We start from the raw sequence: 27417 nt of genomic DNA, 5'->3' as shown, positions 1-27417 counted from the left end.
ACTTAACCACAGATGTGCAGCAATTTCAAGCGATACAGTGCTCATGAATAACAAGTATAATGAGTGGTACATGTGGATTCACAGAGACACATATCCAGGTGGTGGTACTGTAGGTCACCCGCTAACAGGATTATCCAGTGTCCAAGGATAGCATGACTCAGTCTCAATGGCAGACCTAAGAACATTCATTCATACATAGATATGTATGTATTATACAGTTATACAAACCAAGATAAAAATGTCAAGCAGACCCTCCTTGTGGGAGTCTATTGTTATGTGCCCTTCCTGGTGATAACAAGGTACACCTTGGGGGCCTCCCAACAATGCCACTTAACCCCTTTTACTTACAGCTGGCTTCATTCAGACCACTTCAGAATAGAAGATGTTCTATTTTGGTTCTCCTCCTCACTTATGGTTGGTGTTGTATCATCCTTGTCCTGTAGAACAGCTCTGCTTAGTGGGAAGTGGTGGTGTAGCTCTGCCTACAATACCGATCCTGATCTAAAGGAAGAATGGATAATAAACAATTTAAAGGCACTCTCTTATACTAACTACAGAGCGCTGTCTCTAATTATAATAAGACTCAGGGGCCCATATAGCATTGTATATTTGCAGCTTAAATCCCCCAAAACACCTATTTTCGGGGGTTAACCGCAAATATTAAGTGTCACCTGGATGTATGAAGGAGGGACCGCTGCAGATATCTCCGATACCTGCTGCGATCGCCCCATTTCCGATGGCAGCCACCTCCCCCATAGGTTTCTATGGAGGATGCGATGCTGCCAAATTTACCAGCTTCCAAACTGTGATGCATTCCGGAGTTTGGCTAACGCCATCTGAAGATGGTGTTAGCCCATTGTAGCCAATGGACTACACACTTCGCAATACTTACTGGGAGAGGGTTCCATAGGTACCCTCCTCCAGCAATGGTGTGCGCATCTGCAGTCAGCGGGTCTGTGCATGCGCAGTAGCCCGACAGCACTCCGGGCACATGGCAGGGATAGACTCCTTTCGGAGCTCCTGCCCCTGTGTGTGCCGTATGATACATCCTGGCGCTATGATCGCATTCTGCAATGGGCGATAATGTCATGCCCAGATCGCATTGCATTGCAAATGTGATCAATAATAAATGGGCCTGCTAATAAGACTTATTACTGTTTTCCAATATAGTGCGGGTCTACACAGGGCTTCTTTGTCAAGAGATTCTCTAGCACATTACCGACAACTTTTGATATATTATATATATATATATATATATATTTATATATATCCATTAAACTAAAAATATACAACCAATGGGTGCACTTGGATTAAGTTAAGAAATATTTTACTTCACCTAGAATAACACACAAGAAAACCAGACATAGGACCAATATCAACAATCACATAAAAAATACAGTTAAACGCAATGGATACGCAAATAAGACACTTATGGCCTCATTTACTAAAGAGTTTTATCACCAAAACGAGTGATATATTTCACTGTGTTTGATAATGGTGCTCCAGCCAATCAGCTCCCACCTGTTAGAAAAATGACAGTTGGGAGCTGATTGGCTGGAGCACAATTTATCATACACAGTGAAATTTATCACTCGTGGTGATAAAACTCGTCAGTAAATGGCGGCCTAAGCAGCAAAATTAGATTAGGCAGTCTCATGCAGTAGATTAACCAATGAGTTAGTAGCCAGACATATTATAAAGTCCCATATAGGCCCGCATTCAATTAGCTGCGAAAAGCTGTAATCTGCGAAAAAGTATCGCGGATGACGTCATTTCACCAGGCGGAAACTTTTCGCCGTATTCAATTGCAAAGACTTTTCGCGTACGCGGAAAGTCAATGCAATGTAATAGGTGACAAAGTTTCGCCTATGAATACCCGGCAGTAAAAAGTGCAGAATTGCGGTTTTGGGGTGCAAAGGTGCGGTAACCATTCTGCACTCTTTGGACAGACCCCCAAAGGATAACTGTGTTAAAAAAAAAACGAAACACCCCAAAAAAGCACTTTGAAAATGAGGGCGAAAAAGTACAAAGTGGGGGTACAAATGCAAAAACTAGCGAAATAGACTTTTGGGGTGTCTGATAGTATGGGGGAGGTGTTTTTTTTTATTGCAGGTGTTTGCTGAAGGTGCGTTTTTTGCAGCACTTCAAACTTCACTGTAGCGATTTTTATCTATGCTTGCACCCATTTTCAAGTACCCCAAATTTGACAGGACTACTTATTTTCACCCCAAAAAACTGCTTAATGCTATTCTTAATATGTGGATTGGGTCTTATAGGGCGCACAGATGGTGTTCCTAACAAACTAGGTATATATACTGTCCCTGACGAAGCCCGACCGGGAGAAACGCGTTGGTAACACCCACCTCACATCTATTCAGCTTTTACTCTCACCTCATCACTGAACTAAAGACCACACAGGAACTGCGGGAGCAGTAAGGACAACCGCGAGGCAAGAGCTCTGCCAGACGGGACCGCTTTGACAGCTAAACCGCCGATACCATCACCCCGCTGATTTAAGTTGCCTGCATGTTCATTAGCCACTGAACGCAGGAATTGACCAGTACGGAAGACACAGTGTGAAGTTATACTGCAGCAGCGTTATGACAATCAGTTCCTAACCTACCATTGATAACATTACCCTCACCAGCTGGATTATCAATACAGAGTAAGGTAGGAGGTGCGCGCACCCCAGGACAATTTTTTAATTTATTTATCTCCACGTCTTTTTTCATGGCATTCTAGGTTTATTCTTAGGGAAACCCCCTTTATTCTATGGAAACTGCATAACATTTTCTTTTATCAATTGAACTATATTTTTGCTAACCAATCACAAGGGTTTTTAATTTTTTCTCATTTTAAATTGTGCTATACTCCGTGGATCATTATTTTTATTGTCATCTGGTATACATCATTATGAGTTACCTTTGAACGCAAACGGAACATCCAATTGATAAACTGCTGCTATTTTAATTTCCATTTTATATTTATGTATGTCTGAATGATTATTTACCCAATTATGTGTACATTTTTAACTAATTTTATCCAATTCATAACATATTAAACACGTACAATCCTACAACAAACGCTACTTCTTGTATTTTCAAGTTTAAGTAATATATACCTAGTTTGTTAGGAACACCATCTGTGCGCCCTATAAGACCCAATCCACATATTATGTTTATATCCTAGTGATCTAGAAAGGGATCACGAAGGTCTGTGGCAGCCATAGAGTTACATTTAACATATTATTGTTCTTCTCCCACCCTTCTTTACTTTTCTTCCCCCTCTTTGTTTCCTATTACAACTAAGGAGATAGCGCAGATACACCTTCATTCTTTAATTAATGCTATTCTTCACGACTTGTGCAAAGCCGCTATTTTGGAGCAATTGACAGCACTTAAGTACCCCAAACAGCTTCAGTAGGGCTAATCGGGGACATCTACATTGATCCCCAATTTTAGTGCATCTTTTGGGAGGTGTCAGGCTGATTTCCCCATTTCTGCAAACGCTTTTCACCTGTTAAGAGTTTCGCCGGGACGTGTTTTTGCATCCTTTGGAATTGAATACGGCGAATAGCAGGGGCGCGCACGATAAGTTTCCATGGCTAAAACAAGCGAAGTCTGCGAAAAGTGCAGCATGTGAAAAAGTTTTGCGGGTGCGAAACTAATTGAATACGGCCCACAGTTTGGTAAGTCATTTACATGATGTTAATACTGTGTTGTCTTTTGAGTATGTTTAAAGTTCCAATAGATCACAACCTCTACCCAATGTTAGCCCTCCGTGGTTGGGATAACAGACACTCACCACAGTGCCCGGGTGAATGGGGAGGAGAATAATATTGTTGCTCCATATGCTTTTACTCTATTAACAGAGGGAGGTATCCAGCGCCCAATTATGGACTTTTATAAATTCACAGTCTTGTGCATAAATGTCAGTAGCGGATATAGCGCTGCTCACCCGGTAACTGGCGGGGGACCTCTCCTCCCAGTCTGCGGCATCTCCAATGTACCAGGAAATAGAGATGTTTAGCGTCCGCTACTCTGCAAATGTGTGCTGCTTCCGGGAAAGAACTCCAGTATCATAACCTGCATGTCACATGTGCTCCAAGGCTGATCTTGACGCGTTTCTCCGCCCACTGGTATGGTGGTTTCTTCAGAGGAATAATCATTGATCACATTGTACCACACTTTATACCTCTCCAGGAGGCTGCTTACTGGTCCATTTTCAGGCTGCTTCATTTCACTACTCATATATAGTAGCTGTTTAAAATACATCGGATTCTATAATGTATAATACAGAAATAAACATACATACAATTGGTATAAATATACATTACTACATAATATTGCGTCTATATGTGATCCCATTGGGAATTGATTTGCTCAGTTTTGAGATATCATTTAAAAAGATACTCCTCACTATGCATACATATATCAAATATCTATATCCATATACACGTGGATACAAGTATTGTGGGCATTAATCCCACTCCTACATGTACATACCACATTCTGAGCTAAACATTCACAACAATGAAAAAAAAAAAAATATATATATATATAACATTGATGTTGATATAATAAACATCGACAGATATGAACAATCAAAGGGATTTCAAATAACCAATCTAATAAGGAACGAGAGACTTAATACTTGAGTACCTAATGCGATAAGGAGATATCAAGTGCCTACTTCTAGTTAGTGATCTGCGGTTAGAAAAGACGATGAGAAAAGTAAGGACCGTATGTATATGAAATGATCTAAATGACACCAGTAAATAGATAGACTATTACACTTTTCTAGCCACTAAAACTAGTGGCATTCTTCCGATTGACTGAAATATGTAGTCAAAAATATATAAGAGGAAAACACATACAAATTCAATACATAATGCATAAGCCAAGAGGGCATGCTATATATTAAATATGCGGAATGAATACATATACAGGGGCAATATATTATAAATGTATCGGGGAGACATACTAGATATTATTAAGTTCTATCGTTTCATTTAGACCCATGGGTTCCATACTTTTGAGTCTAAATATCCAGTATGCCTCCCTTCTGCACAAAAGCTTAAACCTGCCTCGTTCTCTGGCTGTTGTTTTAATCTGTTCTATGGCTATGACCTTAAATTTCATAATATTACCCTTATCCATCATGTGTCTTGAAAATTGTGATTTATATTATTTTTCATGATGTTTCTCCGATATTCTAAAAATCGGACGTTCAGTGTACGAATAGTCTGTCCAACATACTGGTGACCACAGCCTCACATCATAAAATATACCACATGACTAGATTTACAATTCAGAGAACTGGTAGTCTGGAAAGTTTCTCCTGTAGTGAATGAAGTAAAGTCACAGCTTTTCCTAGCCAGGTGCTGGCAAGTGAAACATAGATTCCTACCACACCTGACACACCTAACAGGTCTATAATTTAGCCACTGTGTTTGTCCATTCCCTCCTACCTCTCGTGTGATTCCTACTGTTGTATCCTTAACTTGATTTCTATAAGGACTGGAGTAATGTTGTTACTCTTATCATTCCCTTTCTAATGGATTTGCCAACAGTTACTAGTAAAATGATGGGCCTTTCACGATTGGCAGATCTGTTATTTGATAAAAATGATCTGCAAATCTGAAATCAGGGAACTAAAACACATAGGGCTTGATTCAGACTTGGGAATAGAGGGCCTGATTCAGACCTGGGAATAGAGGGCCTGATTCAGACCCGGTCGCAAGCGCTGAGCGCTCGCAACCGGGTCGATGTTTGCCCACTGGGCATGCGCACGACGGAGCCGGCTCCGTCATGCGCATGCGCGAGACCCAGCTAGCGACGGGTGCTCCGTTGCTCTGGGTCTCGCACCAAAGGGGGCGAGCTGTCGATGGTGATTGACAGCTCGCCCCGTTTGGTAGGCGGGTAGGGGAGGTGGCTGGCCAAACGGAGGCGTTCCCAAAGGAACGCCTGCCGTTTGGGGGTGGCCCCACTAACATCATCAGTGATGTCAGTGGGAGAGCTTCCGGCTCTATTAGAGCCAGAAGCTCTGTGGGGCTTGCGGCCACGAGACCCTACCACAAGGGTCTCGTCGCAAGCCCGATGGTCGCGATGGTCTTGACCATCGGGACCATCAACCTGGTCGCTCGCAATAGCTGTGGGTGGTCACCCACAGCTAACAGTCCGTCTCTGAATCAGGCCCAGAGTGAGATATCTCTCTCAACTGATCATCTTGGTGAAACCATGCTGCACTGCAGGTGGGGAAGATTTAAAATGTGCAGAGAGATTTAGATTTGGGAGGAGTGTTTCCAAACTGACATCTAAATTGTAGCATAATGATAAAGCTGTGCAGTATTTGTGGGCTACATGCAAAAGCAGCCAGTATTTACCCCACATGTAAAAAAATTTACACCCCTTGCATTGCAATATAGTTTGTTCAAGTTCACAGTTGAGATAGATATCTCTCTCTATTCCCAACTCTGAATCAGGCCCATAATCCTTGAATAATTTTATTCTGATTGCTGATGTATGGGTGCCTGTTTAGTTAAAGCAGGTTTTTTCTGTGTTTGTCTTGTCTGTTTGTTCAGTGTTTTGTGTTAGTACTGGGATTTAAATGAAAGATTGCCTTAGGCAGGAGAGGGGGCAAAAAGGGGCAGAGGAGGCACAGTAGGTTAAACAGGAGGCAGGAGAGGCAACCTGAAAACAACAGGGTGCCATAATTATCACTAGTGATAATTATGTTTCAAACTCACTGCATGTTTAAAAAAATGTTTTGGAGGCATTCATCATCATGAAGATGGGCGGTAGAACTGCGCTCTCGTTGACCAGGGAGTGGTGTGTTGTGGTTTCGGGGTGCTGCACCTTTGTGTGGGAGTACCTTTCCCGCACTGAATACGTATGGGGGCAGGGGGGGTAAGGTGCACTCTCCCTGCTAGTAGTGGTGATGACTTGTGTGTGTTTGTGAGTGGTGTTAATTGGAATGTTTCTTCTGGGGGTGGTGGTGGTGTTTTGGGAGTGAAAAGGAGGGTGTGATTGGGTATGGAGTGTAGTTTGGAGTAATGTGAAAAGGGGAATAAGATAGGATCAAAATGAGGCCAGCGAGTCACAGTAGTTTGGGGCAAAATGTTTTATTGAGTAGTCACAATGCTGCTCTGTTGAGATCCCGGGCAGGTGGTTCAATGATGAGTGGTGATGAGACTGGGGAGGTAGGTGGACCCTTTTAGGGGGCTCCTTCCCGTGTGGTTTAGTGACCTTGCACGTCACCCTTGCTGGACCTATGGTCGACAGTTTAGAAAGTCTCAGAGGGTGGGGGGATGTGCAGAGTGGGTTGGAAAACCTGTGCGGCGTCCCGCATATTGGTGCGAGTCTTGGTAGTACTTACCTACCTGTAGGTTTTTTGTTATGGTGATGTGGGTCGACGTTGCAGCCGTTGCAGATAGGTTGGAAGCTGCAGGTTTGTTGGTGAGCTGGATCAGCTTGTTGCTGGTGTGCTGTAGGTGCACGGCTGTTCTGATTGGTCTGCGGAAGTCAGCGACCAGAGTGTGCAGCTGAGGTTGGCTCTTGGTTGTGCCACTGGTGGTGCGGAGCCAGAGGTGTGGATGGGTGAGCCGCTGGGAGGCTGGGTTGCAGCGTGTGTGCTAGGACCACCCCTGGGAGGGGGGGTGTCTGCCCGGGATGCTGATAGTAAAAAAGCTGGGGAGGAGGGGGGATGTGGAAGGTGTGACCGGGATGGAGTTTGTCACTGGCGATGATGGCTGTGCAGACTTGCGGCCAGATGAGCGGGGTGCTCTTTACACTGATGGTCCCACATATAACTGGGGATCGACGGTGGAGACAACCCTGGCCAGGAGTCAGTAGTTGAGCATGGCTGGGAGGGGGAGAGAGAGAGGCTGGTCCGGGGTGGAGCCGGTCACTGGAGGTGTGAGCGGTGCGGACCAGCGGGCGGGTGGGCGGAGAGCTTTCTGCACTGGCGGTCTCTGGTGGGGATAGGGATCTTTAGTGAAGGTCAGCCTGGATCGGTGTCAGGTTTGATGTGAGGGTCTCCAACGCGTTTCAGCACAGGTGCCTTCTTCAAGGTGGTGTGAGAGGATCAATGCTTCTGAGGTTCTTATGTAGTGCACTTTTGGGGGTGGGGGTGCGGTCAGGTGACTCACGGGGCCAATGGTGAAAGGTAATGCGGTGCAGGTGTGTGCAGGGACTAGCTGGAGTGATAAGTGTAATCAGATTAGGCCAATGGTGTGTTTGATCAATCATCATCATGCCTTCCTCACATTCATCATCACGCCTCCCTCACATTCATCATCACGCCTCTCTCACATTCATCATCACGCCTCCCTCACATTCATCATCACGTCTCCCTCACATCCATCATCACGCCTCCCTCACATTCATCATCATGCCTTCCTCACATTCATCATCACGCCTCCCTCACATTCATCATCACGCCTCTCTCACATTCATCATCACGCCTCCCTCACATTCATCATCACGCCTCCCTCACATTCATCATCATCACGCCTCCCTCACATTCATCATCAGGCCTCCCTCACATCCATCATCAAGCCTTCCTCACATTCATCATCACGCCTCCCTCACATTCATCATCACTCCTCCCTCACATCCATCATCACGCCTCCCTCACACTCATCATCAGGCCTCTCTCACATTCATCATCACGCCTCTCTCACATTCATCATCAGGCCTCCCTCACATTCATCATCATGCCTCCCTCACATTCATCATCAGGCCTCTCTCACAATCATCATCAGGCCACCCTCACATTCATCATCACGCCTCCCTCGCATTCATCATCACGCCTCCCTCACATCCATCATCACGCCTCCCTCACATTCATCATCACGCCTCCCTCACATCCATCATCACGCCTCCCTCACATTCATCATCAGGCCTCTCTCACATTCATCATCAGGCCTCTCTCACATTCATCATCAGGCCTCCCTCACACTCATCATCATGCCTCCCTCACATTCATCATCAGGCCTCACTCACATTCATCATCAGGCCTCCCTCACACTCAACATCACGCCTCCCTCACATCCATCATCACGCCTCCCTCACATTCATCATCAGGCCTCCCTCACATCCATCATCACGCCTCCCTCACATCCATCATCACGCCTCCCTCACATCCATCATCACGCCTCCCTCACATTCATCATCAGACCTGCCTCACATTCATCATCAGGCCTCCCTCACATCCATCATCACGCCTCCCTCACATCCATCATCACGCCTCCCTCACACTCATCATCAGGCCTCACTCACATTCATCATCACGCCTCCCTCACATCCATCATCATGCCTCCCTCACATTCATCATCATGCCTCCCTCACATTCATCATCAGGCCTCCCTCACATTCATCATCACGCCTCCCTCACATCCATCATCACGCCTCCCTCACATTCAGCATCACGCCTCCCTCACATTCATCATCATGCCTCCCTCACATTCATCATCAGGCCTCTCTCACATTCATCATCACGCCTCCCTCACACTCATCATTACCTCCCTCACATTCATCATCAGGCCTGCCTCACATTCATCATCAGGCCTCCCTCACATTCATCATCAGGCCTCCCTCACATTCATCATCACGCCTCCCTCACATTCATCATCACGCCTCCCTCACATTCATCATCAGGCCTGCCTCACATTCATCATCAGGCCTGCCTCACATTCATCATCACACCTCCCTCACACTCATCATCACGCCTCCCTCACATTCATCATCAGGCCTGCCTCACATCCATCATCACGCCTCCCTCACATCCATCATCACGACTCCCTCACATTCATCTTCACGCCTCCCTCACATTCATCATCACGCCTCCCTCACACTCATCATTACCTCCCTCACACTCATCACCACGCCTCCCTCACATTCATCATCAGGCCTCTCTCACATTTATCATCACGCCTCCCTCACATTCATCATCACGCCTCCCTCACACTTATCATTAGGCCTGCCTCACATTCATCATCAGGCCTCCCTCACATTCATCACCAGGCCTGCCTCACATTCATCATCACGCCTCCCTCACACTCATCATCACGCCTCCTCACATTCATCATCACGCCTCCCTCACATTCAGCATCACGCCTCCCTCACATTCATCATCAGGCCTCACTCACATTCATCATCACACCTCCCTCACATTCATCATCAGGCCTCACTCACATTCATCACCAGGCCTGCCTCACATTCATCATCAGGCCTCCCTCACATTCATCATCACGCCTCCCTCACATCCATCATCACGCCTCCCTCACACTCATCATCACGCCTCCCTCACATTCATCATCACGCCTCCCTCACATTCATCATCACGCCTCCCTCACATTCATCATCACGCCTCCCTCACATTCATCACCAGGCCTGCCTCACATTCATCATCACGCCTGCCTCACACTCATCATCACGCCTCCCTCACATTCCTAATCACGCCTCCCTCACATTCATCATCACGCCTCCCTCACATTCATCATCACGCCTCCCTCACATTCATCATCAGGCCTCCCTCACATTCATCATCAGGCCTCCCTCACACTCATCATCAGGCCTCCCTCACATTCATCATCACGCCTCCCTCACATTCATCATCAGGCCTGCCTCACATTCATCATCAGGCCTCCCTCACATTCATCATCAGGCCTCCCTCACACTCATCATCAGGCCTCCCTCACATTCATCATCACGCCTCCCTCACATTCATCATCACGCCTCCCTCACATTCATCATCACGCCTCCCTCACATTCATCATCACGCCTCCCTCACATTCATCATCAGGCCTGCCTCACATTCATCATCAGGCCTCCCTCACATTCATCATCAGGCCTCACTCACACTCATCATCAGGCCTCCCTCACACTCATCATCACGCCTCCCTCACACTCATCATCACGCCTCCCTCACATTCATCATCACGCCTCCCTCACATTCATCATCACGCCTCCCTCACATCCATCATCACGCCTCCCTCACATTCATCATCACGCCTCCCTCACATTCATCATCACGCCTCCCTCACATTCATCATCACGCCTCCCTCACATTCATCATCAGGCCTCTCTCACATTCATCATCACTCCTCCCTCACATTCATCATCAGGCCTCTCTCACATTCATCATCAGGCCTCCCTCACATTCATCATCAGGCCTGCCTCACATTCATCATCAGGCCTCACTCACATTCATCATCACGCCTCCCTCACACTCATCATCAGGCCTCCCTCACACTCATCATCACGCCTCCCTCACACTCATCATCAGGCCTGCCTCACATTCATCATCACGCCTCCATCACATTCATCATCAGGCCTCACTCACATTCATCATCACGCCTCCCTCACACTCATCATCACGCCTCCCTCACATTCATCATCACGCCTCCCTCACACTCATCATCAGGCCTGTCTCACATTCATCATCACGCCTCCCTCACATTCATCATCACTCCTCCCTCACACTCATCATCAGGCCTCCCTCACATTCATCATCACGCCTCCCTCACATTCATCATCACGCCTCCCTCGCATTCATCATCACGCCTCCCTCGCATTCATCATCAGGCCTCTCTCGCATTCATCATCACGCCTCCCTCACATTCATCATCACGCCTCCCTCACATTCATCATCACGCCTCCCTCACATTCATCATCAGGCCTCACTCACATTCATCATCAGGCCTCACTCACATTCATCATCAGGCCTCCCTCACACTCATCATCAGGCCTCACTCACATTCATCATCAGGCCTCACTCACATTCATCATCAGGCCTCCCTCACACTCATCATCAGGCCTCTCTCACATTCATCATCACGCCTCCCTCACATTCATCATCAGGCCTCACTCACATTCATCACCAGGCCTCCCTCACATTCATCATCAGGCCTCCCTCACATTCATCATCAGGCCTCTCTCACATTCATCATCACGCCTCCCTCACATTCATCATCAGGCCTCACTCACATTCATCACCAGGCCTCCCTCACATTCATCATCAGGCCTCCCTCACATTCATCATCAGGCCTCCCTCACATTCATCATCACGCCTCCCTCACACTCATCATCACGCCTCCCTCACATTCATCATCACGCCTCTCTCACATTCATCATCAGGCCTGCCTCACATTCATCATCACGCCTCCCTCACATTCATCATCACGCCTCCCTCACATTCATCTTCATTCCTCCCTCACACTCATCATCACACCTCCCTCACATTCATCTTCATGCCTCCCTCACACTCATCATCACGCCTCCCTCACATTCACCTTCATGCCTCCCTCACAAAAGTATCAATTCCGAAAAGCTGCTCCTGTTGCGAAGTCAGCTTTTTGGAAAAGTGATACTTTTCACCCTACATCTGCCATGTTCCCCCCACCCCCCCACATCTCCGCTACTGTGTCTCCCCCGGTGTCCTCTCTCCTCCCCGTGCTGCGGTCTAACTTATGATATTAATTCTGGGGAGAATACTTTGCTGTTTGTCCCTGTGAATCTGTTAACGCTGCTATCTCTGTATGTGATCTGATTGTTCTTATCTTGGCAGGACTATACAGTATCAGGTGAATGACTGAATGAGTGTCTGTTTGTTGGTAGTTCCACTTATCTATATTTTATGAGCAATTAAGTTCCTGAAGGTCCCTGCTTATCCCTTTTGGCTGTGGTCCAGAGTTACCCTGGTGGTGGTGTCTGCTGTCCCAAACTAAAGTGGTACTGCAAATGTCATCAGCTGGTTATAGATGAGTCCGGCTATTGATCATCCTGAAGCTGTGCACAGACATATCTGGTCGGCCCTGCATACAGCCGATGCCGATATATCAGAAAGATATATCTGAAAGATGTATCGGTGCATCTCATACTTGCCTACTTTTGAAAAAGCATTTCAGGGAGATTGTGAAAGTAACACCTATGAGCGCGGCGGTTAATTGGACGTGCCATAAAATTTACTTCCATCCAAATGTAAATGAGCCCCAAAGCAGTTAGTAAGAGCTACATGTATTGTGTTTTACAAGTGGTTCCATATAAGTGACCACGAGAAACCATATATGATAGGGATCATTGGGCCTGATTCAGACCCACTCGCAAGCGGCTGTCCGCTCGCAAGTGGGTCGATGGTGTGCACTGAGCATGCGCACGACGGAGGGAGCATGCGCCAGACGCGATGAGCGAAGGAAAGTCCTTCGCTCGTTGTGTCTGATCAAAGGGGGCGTGCTGTCGATGTTGATTGACAGCACGCCCCCTTTGGTAGGCGTGCTGGGGGCGTGCCTCCCTGACGGGGGCGTTCCCACGGGAACGCCTCCCGTCAGAAGCCGGCCCACTGACATCACTAGTGATGTCTGTGGGAGTGATTTTGGCTCTGATAGAGCCAAAATCACTCCGGAGCTTGCGGTTGAAAACCTCAACCGCAGGCTCCGGCTCGCAGTTTCGATGGTCGCGATGGTCACGACCATCGCGGCCATCAAACTGCACGCTCGTATAGCCTGTGGGTGGTGACCCACAGCTATACGAGCGTCCAGGAGGACGCTCCATTTTCATGGAGGGCGGCCCTCATTCATGGAGAGCGGCCCTGACAATGAGCTAGATTTGGCAAGTATGGTGCATCTGCATGTGTATATGGGCGACCCTGCGACCACGCGTACACTGGCTGCAGGGACCGCTGACACTGACATCTCAACTGGGCGGGCAAATTTTAATGCCCGCCCAGTTATGATGTCAGGCCAGACATATAGAGCGGCTGATTGGGAGTGTGTATAGCTTACCAATTGGCCGCTCGGATGGCGGATCGGTTCGTCGTCCTAGTGTGTACCCAGCTTTACACAGACTAATGCTTATCTATTATTTTATTGACAGAATGACCAATCACACACTAAAGGTACACTTATATAACGCTCCGACTAATGCTGATCTATTTCTTCTTCTTCCCTGTATTTGTTTTGTTACTGAAACCTTTTCCTGGCTCATTCATAAGTGCACTAATGCATTTGGCTAATGTGAGAGAGTATGCGTAGGTGCTACAAACACATATAATGCACCTAGGAATCCTAAAAAAAGTTAGATTGCGCTGTCTGTATGACATGGAGAGTCTGATTCAATCTGGGCAGCTGGAGTGATAATGTTCATAAACCAAAGTCCATAATAATTTTGCCCTTCAACAAAGTACACACTTGTGGGTAGCGAAATCTAAGGACCCCTATCTACAGAATCCTGACACCTCAAATTGTACAATGAGACACTAGTGAGCACTAATATTGCACCCTCTTATTGATGGGTTTTGTGTGACAAAAGAAGCTCCTGTTGTTTGTTATGAATATGAAGTTGATACTTAGAAATGACTCATTAAAAGAAGGAATCTAGACATCCTGATATATTTGTTTTGCAGACCTGCGCCAACTACAAGGCAGCATGAAAAATATGTTTTGGAAACATCTGTGTAACACTTATAAATACATGTAGTTTATGTAATTAGCACGTACAGCTATAATTATCTTATGTTAAGACCAGGTGATCAGAAACTGCAGAGATGCTTGCTCAGCTCCGATCTGTAATGTGCTAATATAAAATAACATATTAAACAATGGTTAAGAAACTGCTACAATAGTGATGTCTACTGAAAATGTAAGCATGTCATTATGCTCCTTTCTCTAATCATTAGTGGTCTTATATTGGGCAGGTTTGCAAACCTGTTGAATGCCATTGGCAATATATAAGGAATCTGTATGTAATGCCAGGTGTCAGGATGCCTCCTGTCAAAATATCGACAGTGGCATCCCGGTGGTTGGTATCCAAACAGGGGTCGGGTAAGTATACTTACCCCCCCCCTTCTACCCCTAACCCTCCCTTCTTGTAACGTAACCCTAACCTTCCCCATCCTGCATCCTAACCCTCCTCGTTAGTGCCTAAACCTAAGTCTCCCCCCTTAGTCCCTAACCCCCCCCAGTGGTGCCTAACCCTAACCCTCCCCCCTAGGGGTGCCTAACCTCCCCTTCCCCAAAACTTAACGCTAACCCCACTATGCTACCTAAACCTGACCCTCCCGCCCACTTGGCTAACAGCTAAGGGTGCCCTGGACTTACCTCGTGCGGGCTGGCGTCCTTCTGGATTCCGGTGTCGGGATTAGGATAGGCGTTGGTATTTCGTTGCCTATCTTAAGTCCCTTATCGGGTTTCCCCCGTCGGGATTTAGACCAGCGGCATCGTGGCCGTCGGTCTCATAACTACATCCCATATATAATACTACTGACATATATGGAAAGCAGCTTTTCGACATTCATAGGTGTCAAATCAATTAGATGTGAGTTTGAAAAAGCAAACTCGTATCACCAAACTCACCCACATTGCGGCAAAGCGCGCACCAGCGAAATGCGAGATTCAATTAGAAATGGCTACTCGCGAGATGTATCAAGCCTTGTAGAGCGTTAAGGACTAGCAGCGTCTATTGGCAGCCTCCCCTCTGCGACTTTATGTAAATGCCGCTACAAAGTCCTCCCCTTGTGTACACCCATGAGGCTGAATGTGCAAGGACTGAGACGCCCACTTTTAGCGCCTGTGCACACTGTAATACTGATTGGTGCATCCTTATACGCCACCATCGGTCGCACAAACGGAAATTGCACCAGGCCTAGGGCAGGAGCATTTTCTCTGTCTCAGTATGGTCTCCCATGCCTGAGGCTGTGAATGCAGCTGCTTGCATTGACACGTCCTGACACTCACATAACACACCCACTGAATGGACCATTATTGCGTGCACTACTGGCCACCTCCTAGTTAGCGCCCAGGAATGCCCAGCACTTTTCTTTTCTTACACCGTCTGTTTCGAACACTACGCATTTGTGCATACACTACAATGAATATGCCACACCAGTCTTTAGAAATGTTTGCACAGTCGCAAAAAATTGCTCAACTACATAAACATTAGCATTGGGTGCGGATTGCGTGTGGCACTAAATCAGGCCCAAAATCTCGCCCAGTTTGTGAAATGGCAGTTAGGAGCTGGTTTGGCTGCTATGGGCAACTTCTCCATTTTATCTCTCTTCAAGATTTGACACATCTCCCCCTTAGACTGTAAGCGCCAATATGGCAGTCACTGATGTGAATTATTCTCTGTACAGTGCTGTGTAATATGGTGGAACTATATAAATAAACGATAATGATGATAATAGAAAATCGGGCATTTAGAAGCGGCTGGATATTGCTACTGATAGTAATAATAATCATTGTGTATCATTGCAGCATTTGTCCAGTAACCACAAGAAATACAGAATACATATGGGATGTCGGCGTTCGGGATCCCGGTGGTCAGAATCCTGATACTGGCATCCCGACAGAGTTAGAATACCGACACCTGTCGGTCAGTATTCTAACCCCCCCTCTCCCTACCCTAACCCTCCCTCCCTGGTGCCTGAACCTAACATCCCCCCCAGTACCTAAACCTAACCTCCCCCTCCCCGCACTCTAAACATAACCCTCCCCCCTTAGTAACTAACCCTAAGTGCCCTACCCTCCCCCTAACCCCAGTACTTACCATCGGGATCCCGGCACCGGTATTCTGTCTAGTGTCGGAATTCCTGCGCCTGCATTCTGATCGCCGGAATCCCAGCGGTCGGGATATTGACCGCATCCCAGGAACTACGCCTCCTCGCTTACTGTAGTCAGTCTATGCTTGCCCAACCTTATTCCCATCTTCAGCTGTAAGGGAAAGCAAGTCAACAATACACTGAAATCTACATATGGAGTATGCATACACCATTTATATGCACATTCACAGTACAGAAATACATATCCAACTCAATATGAGCCCCCCTATTACCCCTCCCCTAATATTTTTATTATCAATCAATAAGGCTGGATGCTCTATAGGAATCCTGGGTGCTATGATACATTATTGCATATAACTTAATGCGGATGATACTGAGGGGTAAATTTACTAAGCTCAAATGACATCGAATGTGGCAAAATTGTCTGTTAAATGCATATTTGGAATTTACTAATCGCTAAAATTGTCCGACTTTGCTACATTCGATGTCTAAAACTCGGTCGCGAACACCTGAAAATCGGACGCTAACATGTTTTCGAACAAATAGACCATCGATTCAATTTGGCAGCCTTTTGCCATAGACATCAATAGGATCTCAAAATTTACTAAGGATTCATATTTGCTATAACGCCCGCTTAAATAGTGCAAATCGTCAGCAAAAGACGCCAAAACGACCCAAAATAGAAATTTCAAATAGAACACCTTTTTCAATTCGAGTTTCACATCTCAACATACAGTACTTACCCGTCACTGACAACTCAATTATGTGACTAATAAAAGGCAAGTAAGCACATGAACGATGTGAAGGCCGACACAGATGCACGCACGGATCAGGGAGATCGTGCTACATGCATCTGTGTGTAAAAAAATAAACACAAATGGACGGACGGATCACTGAGATTCATCAGTGCTTCAGTGTTTAAAAACATGAAAACCTGTGTAGAAATAAAAAAAAAACCCGGCGTGGCTCTCCTATCCAACAGAACAACCAGCACCGAGCTTTGGAGACCCAGTACTGGTTGTGCTAAATACAGGGGACAAACTGTATTAAGCACAACAAGCACCAGACTATTCCGAACAATCCCTGGTTACCAAATAAAGGGGACAAATGACGTAGGGGTCCCCTGTATTTATCGTAACCAGCACTGGGCTCTGATCTGGTCCTGATTCTGGAAATACAGGGGACAAAAAGCGTAGGGATCCCCTGTAATTTCCATAACTAGCACCAAATTTTTTCTAGTGGGGGGTAATGTCACAGCCATGTATCAGTACATGCCTAGTTTATTGCCGCACTCATAGGTGTTATCACAATCTCCCTGAAATGCATTTTCAAAAGTAGGCAAGTATGGATTGCATTAGCGATCACTTCACTTCTATTTTAGGATTTTGCTGCGCTACTGAGAATGCACAGTCTACTGATTGCACATATACGGGCGGTCATTACTGGAGAGAGTTCCTACTTCCTACGGAACCTTGGCCAGAAATTTCTTCAGCAACTACTAGCCCAGTGGTTCCTAAACTTTTTCAAATCACGGCGCCCTAGAGTATCAGCATTTTTTCCACGGCACCCCTGAGTCAAAAGTTTCCTATTGAGAAATTTAGCAAAAATTAAATTAAGTAAATTGTGCTTCTTTTTGTCCACATATTTTTTGATTCACAGCCATTAGCACTGGTTTTACCTATCGCACTGACTAAAAATCATTTAATTTGGTACTGGACCACCAACCTGAAGCACCCCTGCAACTGCCCTGAGGTTACTCAGTTTGGGAACCACTGTACTAGCCCATAGGCTACAACAGCTATTGCCATCTTGGTAAATCCAACAGCCTAGCAGCCCCCATACAAACATAGTTACCGACATCCCGGCAGCCCCCTCTGGGATGGGGCTGCCAGGTCGGTGCAGCAGGGAGGGTGGGGGCGACCTAAGTGGGCGGAACGGGGGCGTGTTGGGGCGATCGCGTTATTAAGGCCCCGCACCCCACTTTATAATGCTGATATTACTGACATAGTAAAGCAGGGGGTGGGGCTACGATGACGTGAAAGGGAGTGTTGTCTAATTACCATAGACCACACCCCCTTAGTGACGTATGTGGGGGCATGCCCGTATGGCACGCCTCCCATTTAACGTCAGGCTGGGGGCGAGCCCAGCACTCCTTTAGTAGCTGGGCTGACTCCAGCTCTCTCCCTGCAATGAATGGATGCCATGCGCATGCTTGTGGCATCCATTCAGTTTCTCCGGGGTCCGGCACCACCGCACAGCTGCGGAGGTGGGGTGTCCAACCTCCCGACTGCCCGCGGGACACTTTGGCCCGCGCGTGGAAAAACGGGACTGTCCCGCTGAAATCGGGATGGTTGGGAGGGGTGCGCCCTCTATGGAGTGGTGCCCCTGTTCGACTGCACTGGTTGAACGTGCCTTGAGCCGCCACTAAATAGGCCCCTTCACGTATTTGCACCCCTTGCATTGCAACACGGTTTGTCACAGATACAAAGTTACTGGATTTTTATGCTCTACTTCCAACTCAGAATCAGCCCCATAATCAGCAGTAATTGCAATTCTAGTCATATTATCAGTTCTCAAGGGCATGCACCTCAAGGAAAGATTATTTGCTTCATTTCAAATCGCTTTCCATACATTGTGAATGCACAACAAACATTACAACGCCTAAACCAACATAAATGACTTCACACGTCTGTTAAGCAAACAAACGTCTATCTCTGACACTTGATTTTCAGGGTCATTGAAGTAACTACTGAAATGTGAACTGCAGGAAATCTCCTTTCATAACAATGACAGTCTTTAACACATTTTTCTGATTACTGAGATTCCTACGAGGCTCCCATGCAGCTCAGTCAGTTCTGCTAAATTACCTGGAAACGTTCTGGCTGCATGTCAGTGTAGCCATACTGTATGCTGGAGCCCAGCAGATATTAGGCCCCAAGGCCCCCATACATCTGAAGGCAGATTCCGCAATCCTGCGATCGGAAACGCCGATCGGAAATGCCATCGATGTTCCGCGATCCGTTGCACGATCGGCAAAATTTTACATGTTAAATTTCACTAATGTGTCAATCACGAGAATTTTTTGATCCTGATCGGCAAATGATCGCGATTGTTACATCGGTGAAATTTTACATGTAGAATTTCATCGATCGTGTGATGGATCGCGGAACATCGATGGCATTTCTGACCGGCATTTCCGATCCGATTGCAGGATCGCGCAATGCTGGATTTCACCGATCCTGTGATGCCGGGTTGCAACTTTGAATACTTTAGCAATGCACTAACGATGTGTAAAAATTCTTTTTCTGCCTTCTCATATGTTGTCTGAATCGTCTCTTTGTATTGGATTGAAGAATAGATTAACAAGCCTTTTTTATCTAAGTCGAATCGTTAATGCATTGCTAAAGTATTCAAAGTTGAACACTTGTTCACACCAAGGATTCAACTAATTAACAGCTGAAAGTGATTATAATTGCATTACAACAAATGGGTGGTGCTATATATTCCCCATCCGGATACACACTATTACTTTGCCTTCTGAAGAAACCGGAAGTGTGCCTTTACCCGGAGAAACGCGTCAAATATTATTCTACCACGCTGCACAGAGATTGCCTATAACAGAAAATCCACCTGCCGTGGACAACCTGCCCTATTGATACATCTGTGGGCCCTTCCCCGGCATTAGCGGTACAACAACTTATTACTAACACCTCGGGATAAAGACTGCTCCAACTCAGTGGTGCATACACCAGGACAGAGGTATCCCAGTCTTCTGGCAAAGTCTCACCTATTGCGGGGAGACACAGCCCAATATCGGCACACCTATCGACGTTAACCACTGGTGAATAGACTAAACAGCGTCCGGAAAGGTATATATTGGACCTCCTGTCGGGCGTTGAAACCCATCCCATCAATTCATATGTTATTCCTGCTAAAGAACAATTAAGTTGTTTGTACTCCACCACTTCTATTGCCATCATCCAATACCTCATACTGTTTACCATCATCGTGATACAGGCAAGTTCTCTGATTGAGGGGGGTATCCAATTAGCCGTGGTAAATTACTGTGGCTAATTACCTCGCCCGGGGCTATCCAATTAGCCCCGAAGTTGGCCTGACGCCGGCACTTATGTGGGTTTTTTCTTCCAGGACATGATGTGTCCCGAAAAAGAATCCACGATGGTTGCCGTTTATTCACCTGAAATAAGGCAAAAACACATAGGTCCGCACACATGTGTGTTCGGGAGAACTATCCTATTATTTTGACCAAAATAAGAGGATAGGGTGAAAAAAAACATTGTGGATAATCGGCGAAAAATCCCTGTTTTTCGCTGATCGCGGGGGTCAATTAGCGCCCGAACAATGTTTGGGACTAATTGGTTACCGCTCTATATAGTACTATCCTGGGACAATTGAAGTCAGAATTTTGGAAATATACTTGTGACATATCCCACCCTCATACTGCTATCATAAACTGCAGATCTGTTATGCTAAACAGTGTGGTAGATTACAACATTTGTCCAAAATACAACATCACAGGATTTAATGGCAGTTATTTCTGTTGGATATTACTTTAATAATATTTCCTTGAACTCTTTTATTATATAGGTTTTAATGTCTGTGCAGATGTCTAGATATTGATCTACTTATACGTTCTATATGAAGCTAATTATTGCTAGCAAAATTATTCTTAGGCTTGCGCTATTCATATAAATGGCACCTTTTAGCATATGATATTCATTTTAAGTGTTCATGGATTTAATGTTTTTATGATCACCTGAGAATAATATGGTGAATTATTTTATTGCACAATAAATTTATTGAACTCTTTATGGCCCTCCACTTTCCGTTATTCTGATTTCAGCCACCGATTCCCGACCCAGGTGTTACCAGCACACCTCAAGTACCCTTACCAGAGAGTTCAGCTGCCGGCACAGGGTACATACACAGATCTTTGTACCGCTGATATTTTCTGCATATACACTACAAGCAGCACCAGAGGCTGGATGGCACATTTTAGCCTGGGAGGCAAATACAATTAAGTGACCCTTGGTTTTCCTACCAGTGCATGGCAACGGCATAATGGATGTGGCAAAAAACTGCAGGCGATGGGGATCTGATGGGGATGCGGTTAAAATGTGTAATGCAGTTTATGAAACAGAACTATAATCAAAGACATCAACTACTAGCTTTGTGTGACAAACTATTCTAGTGACTGATATAAAATATAGGAAGCCATATACAATAACCACCTCACAGCACCTCCCCCAGCCCCTTCAATGTCCACCTCACAGCACCCCTCCTTCAATGTCCACCTCACAGCACCACATCCTGCCCTATCACATATTATCCATGGTCTCACAAAGCCCGGCTGCCTGCACCTACCTAATGCATAATTATCATTCTGTCCACATTTTGTGCTACTGGTTGTTAAGGTGGGTACACACCTGACAGATATATCTGCAGATTATGGTCGTTCATTCACACTGAACAACCATCATCTGTATGCTGCAGCGGGTCTCAGCGGTCTGGGGTGGGGGGCGTGGCCTAATCACAGAAGGCATGGCCATGCCCCCTTCGGGGAAAAAACAAAACATTTGTGGCGCTGGGGAGGGGGGCGCTGTGTGCCCCTCAGCCCGGTGCACAGCCAATAGGGGGCGTGATCAGAGTGATTGCTCCCCCCTTTGGCATAGGAGACTGCTCGGGCTGCTGCTTTAGCAGCCTCGGACAGTCTTCCAGTTCAGCCCAGCACACAGCAGCCTCCCTCTCTGCACCCCTGTGTACGGGCGATTGTCTGATTACCCGTACACACTTGCCGATGGACAGATATGTCTGCAGACATATCTGTTCATTGGCTGTGCAGCACAGCCAATGCGATATGTCTGTGAACGACGTTGTTCACAGACATATCGTCTGTACACACTGGCTAACGGGGGCACGATATATTGGCCGATCAATTGATCGGCCAATATATCGGCCAGTGTGTACCCAGCTTTAGAATGAACATTACTCATAGTGCAAAAAGGCAGAACCACAGTTATGCTAGGTACACACTATGCAATATATCGATCATACATCCGATGAACGATATATCGTTAAGTGTGGCAGCTCGTATGTGCACACAATATCGATGTCGTTCAGATATATCGTGTCGGCTATGCAACATGGCAGATGTTATATATCTTGCAGATATATTGTGCGCATATGCTGGTGTGTATGAGCAGCCCACCGATCGACCCGTTACACTGGCAGCAGGAACCACTGACACTGACATCACAACTGGGTGGGCAGTTTTAAATGCCCACCCGTTTGTGATATCTGGGTAGACATACCATGCGGTCAATTGTTAATTGGGGTAAATGTGGGTGCTTACTAAAATCGTCCGCTCGGTCTGTGGGTCCGTTGCTCAGTATCTTTGCTCACCGCCAGCTTCTCAGATCCGCTGCTTGCATCCGAAAAGTCAGCATTAGACGAACATCTGAAACATCGGTCGCACCATCGAACCTCCGAGCAACTCTGTGGTTGCTCAGAATGCCCTTTGCAAGTAAGATGCCGGGCCCCGGCCCAGTGACACTGCGTCTGAAGACATAGTAGCGGGCTGCAACATCCCCCCGAATTGCATTATTGTCCCCACTCCGCCATTACCTCTCCCAAACGGTCGCTGTCTATCAATCACCCTGTGTCCTAATGCACACTGCGACTGCCATCACAGGACCATCGGGGCACATGCACAGTCACGCTCAGCCGCATGCGCAGTAGAGCAAACATCCAGTTGCGGCCGCACATAAACAGTTCCCACCTCTGAATCAGGCCTGAAGTTCTTACATTGCATCAATCTAATCTCTTGTGACAAACAACACACAACATGAAGACACCATGTGAAAAAGTGACCTCATCCATGGCGGTTCCATGTCAAGAAAGAAGAAATTTGAGCCATGTGCTGTTGATCAAGTGCACTTCACCAGTGGCGTCACAAGGGGGGTGTGGGCCGCACCCAGGTGTCACCCGCCGAGGGGTGACATCAAAGTGCTGCCTCCACCTCAGTGACAGGAGCTGGGTGCTGCACTGTAGCATTCAGTGCAGCACTCGGCCCCTGTAACAGTGAGGGAGCCGGCGCTCTGCACCTCCGGCACCCACCACCACCCCAGTGATACCCACGGCACGGGCCGGGGTTCAGGACGCGAGGCCACACCCCGTCTGGAGAGGCAAAGCCCCCTTTTCGGTGACGCGCAGCTGTGCCACGCGCATGGCATCCCTCCCCTTACCAGGTGTCACAGCGGGGAGGGAAGCCACTGCACTATTGATCAGGATTGCCAGTGCCTCTATACACAATAAGGAACAGTGTGGTCTGGAGAACCCAGGTTTGTGCTAACACCGTGCTAAGGAGACAACACAGCTACAATAATGTCACCATTCTCACAGAGGCTATTGTTGAAAACTATTATAAAACCATTTAGATCGTCTTTTTGGTACAAGCAAGATCAGACATACAGTTACCACTTTTATATTAAATATAATATTATTAGGTGCATGTCCTTTTTCTATCATTATAATATATATATATATATATATATATATATATAACCAATTATTTATATAGAGCACAAATAAACTGCAGCTCGTTACAGAGAAAATTTCAGTCACTCACATCAGTCCCTGCCCCAGTGCAGTTTACAGTCTGTTTCCTATCACATGTACATACAAACACACTAATGTCATTTTTTTGTCAGGAGACAATTGACCTACCTGTATATTTTGGATTGTGTGTGGAAACTGGAGTACCTGTAGGAAACTCACACAAGCATAGGGAGTACATACAAACTCTAATCTACGATAATCTAGATAATCCTATAGTTTAGATCAGGGGTTCCCAAACTCGGTCCTCGGGACCCCACAGAGTTCACATTTTGCAGGTCACCCAGCAGGAGCACAGGTGTATTCATTACTCACTGACACATTTTAAAAGATCCACAGGTGGAACTAATTTTTCCACTTGAGATTCTGTGAGGAGACCTGGAAAACATGCACTGTTTGGGGTCCTGAGGATCGAGTTTGAGAACCTGTGGTTTACATTATTCCTTCACTTATATATTAGGGCACTCGGTACAACATTGCCTTATAGTTATTTATCTACACTATTCTTTTTTTTTCTTAATGCAAATTATTCCAGTTACAATTGATGTATAAAATGTATATGTATAATAGCTGTAACTCGGCAGCATTGCTATGGTTACTATGACATCATACAAATATCCTGTGACATCACAGTGCTTCATCCTGTAACATTCTGTCTACAGTTGCATTTTTCCAGTTGCTGGCCAGAAAGGAGGAAGGTAAGTTATACATAGCAAGGTATGATGGAGGTGGGTAAGGAAAGCAGGGTGCAGTATATTAGGGTGATATGCATGACAATTTAGATAGAACAGGGAATATATGTACAAGTAAAACATGGGTACCAGATGCTGCGCACAACCTTATGTCACTAGCTTAATTCTATCTCATGAATGGCTTCACTCATATGATGTAATTTACAGGTGTATGTAAATATAATCTAGAGTTGTTATACCCAAATAATGAATTGGTACTGTATGGAGGTTTGGATAAAATTTATATAGTTTTACTAATGAAAAAAGTATATCACAATATGAACCACTACAAAGCAGTACAGTATATGTATGCCAATATGAATCACTACAAAGCAGTACAGTATATGTATGCCAATATGAATCACTACAAAGCAGTATATGTACAAGGATGCATAATTAGGAGAAGTATAGGAAGGAATGACACATTTAGGAACAAAAATTCATATGGGCTTGATTTATCAATGAGTTTTATCACTCACTGTGTATGATAATGGTGCTCCAGCCAATCAGCTCCCAACTGTCATCTGTTTGAAAAATGACAGTTGGGAGCTTATTGCCTGGAGCACCATTTATTATATGCTACAAGTTTTATCACTCTCTGTGAATGATAAAACTTGTTGATAAATAATAATGTAGTATTAGAGAAATTACACATAAAGGGGTCTATTCACTAAGCCTTGGAGAGAGACAAAATGGAGAAAGATAAGTCTCAGCCAATCAGCTCCTAACTGTCACTTTACAGACTGTTAGAAAAATGACAGTTAGGAGCTGATTGGCTGAGACTTATCTTTCTCCATTTTATCTCTCTCCAAGGCTTAGTGAATGGACCCAAAGTGGCTAAAAGAACAGGGACTTGGGTCATGGAAGAGGAAAAGAGAGGAGAACTGTCCATGGGCTCTATTTATTAACATTATTTTGACTAAAATAATGTGAAAAAGGGTGTTTTCACACCCTTTCCACATTATTTTAGTATCACCTATAGTTATTACAGGGCAATTGGAGTAGAATTCATAAAATTCTACTCCAACCCCTAAGTATCACTTATTTTTAGTAAAGCAGTTCACATTTCCCATAACTGTAATGGGAAATGTGATCCGACCAGAGTTACTAAAAATAAAATGTGAAAAAATATCGGGGAAAGCCCTGTGATAATAACGCCACCTGGAGGTGGCGTCATCCAAGGTCTCCCCCGGTTACCGGACTCCTGCCCTGCTCTAACGGGGAGAGCAGAGGCGGGAGTCGGTCCCAGTAATCAGCTGTGTGGTCTAAACAAACCGCAAGCTGATTACTGTAAAAAAAAGAAAAAAAAATAGTAAAAAAAAAAAATTACTTACCGGACTCCTGGGACCGGTGATCGGGCCTCCGGTGATGACTCCCCTCCGGTCAGCTGGTCTCCCATAGTGCACTGCTGCCCGGTCATCAGGTGATCAGGCCCCAGTGCAGTATGGGAGATCACCTGACTGGAGGAATGGAGAACATCACCGGAGGCCCGCAATGCAAATTCAGTCGTTAATATCACCGGAGGCCGGCAATGCGAATTCAGTTGTTAATATCACACTACAATCTGCATTCAATATGCAGATTGTAGTAAATAGAGCCCCATGTGAGAAAGTAATAGAGGACAGTGCAGAGTGAGGAGGGCTGGCCGAGGGATCATTAGTAATACAATGGGCTGTGACGAGAGACAGGATGATGGAGTGAGAGACAGATGGTGCAGATACATTCATTTGTATTAGTGTGAGGTAAATGTGCTAAGCATGTGATAACAATGATTGTTATATTATATGATATAGATGTTTAATGGCGTATTTATCAACTAAGCACCGATTGCAATAATTAAGCCATACTTACCAACTTTTTAGGAATCCTTCCCGAGAGCAGCCCGGAGATGAAAGCTGCTCTCAGCCAGATAATAGCCGCCATTAGGTCCCATCTCCTTTACGGGAAAAGCCTGCAAATTGTGTCATTTAGCCCCTCCCCCTCCATACGGACCCACAAATTTCTCGTAAAATCTCCTCATCCTGCCCACTTTACTAGGAAGTGGGTGGGATGTGGTAGATCTGCCTACTCTTTCGGGGGTGTGGGGGGGTTACCTGAAAAATCGACAGCCACCCGCGACCCTCGGGAAAGTAGGCATGTATGACTTAAGCTGCTTTATTTGTATCATCACATGCGCTCTGAGTAAGAGACATGCCCCCCATCCCTTATATTTGTCCCCAGCTGCCCCCCAATTGTCACATATGACCCTCATTCGTCCAAATGCTGCTCATCTCTAAAGCTGGGTACACACTGGACGATATATTGGCCGTACAATCGACTAGCCGATATATCGCGAGTGCGTCGGTGGTTGTGTCCTCCCGATATGTCTGTTAATGAAGTTGTCCGGCAGTGCAGCACAGCAGATTGCCAATATATCTGCAGATATGACGATGCATCTGCTGGTGTGTACGGGCGACTTGCTGATCACCTGTACACATGCTGCTGGGACACGGCG

This window comes from Taudactylus pleione, unplaced genomic scaffold (assembly GCF_031769625.1).
Source record: "Taudactylus pleione unplaced genomic scaffold, aTauple2 ptg000535l, whole genome shotgun sequence".
NCBI lineage: Eukaryota > Metazoa > Chordata > Amphibia > Anura > Myobatrachidae > Taudactylus > Taudactylus pleione.
This window is presented reverse-complemented; position numbering follows the sequence as displayed.